Here is a 1688-nt window from a genome sequence, read left to right on the forward strand (position 1 = left end):
TCCATGGGTCCCCTGAGCCTGGTACAGCTGATTGCAGCCTTGCTATGAAAGTTGAACTGTTAGGTCCTGAGTGGGACACTCCTGCCAGTGGGTTTACAAAGGAGCCAGTGAAGGACATAATTTTAAAAAAAGTTTACCAATTTGTTATAAAGGATATTACAAAGAATACAGATGAACAACAGCCAGATAGATGGAATAGATGCCTAGGGCAAGAGATGTGCGAAGAGGCGAGGGGCTCCATGCCCTCTCTGGATGTACCACCTTCCAGGAGCCTCCAGGTGTTCAGCTATCAGGAAGCTCCCCCAAACCAAACCTTTTGCGTTTTTAAAAAGGATGGTTAGTGGAAGTAGTTGATGCCTTGAAGTAGGTGGCGATACCTTAACTGTATGCATGTTATCAGGCTGTAGGGCCTTTTCTGTGATTGTCAAGGGGAGTGCTGACTTTCCCTCCTTTCTTAAAACATGCAACATGATGTTTTATTGTACATTTGTATGCATAATGTACATAGGCAGGAACTTGCTGTGCAACTATCAGTAGCTTCTTTCAGTAGCTGAAGCAGTTACTATGGCCAAGGAAATTGACATATCCATTATCTCACATAGTTACCTTTCTTTCTTTTTTTGGTGAGAGAACCTAAAATCCACTCTCTTAGCAAATTTCCAGTATGCAATACAATGTTATTAACTATAGTCCTCATGCTGTCCATTTAATCTCTGGTCTTATTCATCCTATACAACTATACCTTTCAACCCTTTGATCTACATCTGTCCAGTCCCTACCATCAATCATCATTCTTCTGTTTTTATGTATTCATTTTTTTTTAGATTCATGTATAAGTGAAATCATGCAGTATTTTTCTTTCTTCCTGTGTCTGGTTTATTTTACTTAGCATAATGTCCTTTAGGTTCATCTATGTTGTTACAAATGGCAGGATCACTTTCTTTTCAAGGCTGAATAATATTTCTTCGTGTGTGTTTACACTTATATATAAATATATGTAACACATATATATGTTTATATATACACAAAGAAATATATATATACACATATCTTTATACATATATATCATGATTTCTTTATCCATTTATCTCTTGATGGACACTTTGGTCATTTTCATATCTTGGTGGTTTTGAATAATGCTGCAATGAACATGGGAGTGCAGCTATCTTTACAAGGTGGCGATTTCATTTTCTTTAGGATATATACCCAATAGTAAGATTACCAGATCATTGTAACTTTTTGAGGAACCTCCATACTGTTTTCCATAATGGTTGTACCAATTTACATTCTCACCAACAGTATACAAGGGTTCCCTTTTATCTACATCCTTGCCAACCCTTGTCATCTCTTGTCTTTTTGATAATAGTCAGCCTAACAGGTGTGAGGTGATCACTCACTGTGGTTTTGATTTGCATTGTGGTTTTGATTTATCTTTTATTGTACCTGTTGGCCACTAGTGTACCTTTCTCTACTTTTGTTTTCCCTCTTCTTTCTTTCCTGCCTTTCTAACCTCACCTCTCACTTCTCCTGAAAAGTCCTTTCCGGCCTTCTACTCTGTTCTAGGAAGAGGTAATAGAAAGATCCAAATGAAAGATGGCCTCAGACATGCTGGACCCAAGCAGCCCCATTTAAGCTGGACCAGCCTTTAGTGGGGGTGGTGGGGTACTCGGACAGTCGCCTCCTGCCTT

At 38.9% G+C, this 1688-nt stretch overlaps 1 non-coding gene across 1 annotated transcript; it reads right to left on the bottom strand.

The window, feature by feature from the left end:
- Positions 1 to 338: 338 nt before the first annotated feature.
- Positions 339 to 463, bottom strand: LOC115893778. The gene has a single exon (XR_004053833.1). It is a non-coding gene; the product is annotated as a U6atac minor spliceosomal RNA (small nuclear RNA).
- Between the last annotated feature and the right edge of the window lie 1225 nt (positions 464 to 1688).

This window comes from Rhinopithecus roxellana, chromosome 15 (assembly GCF_007565055.1).
Source record: "Rhinopithecus roxellana isolate Shanxi Qingling chromosome 15, ASM756505v1, whole genome shotgun sequence".
Lineage (NCBI taxonomy): Eukaryota > Metazoa > Chordata > Mammalia > Primates > Cercopithecidae > Rhinopithecus > Rhinopithecus roxellana.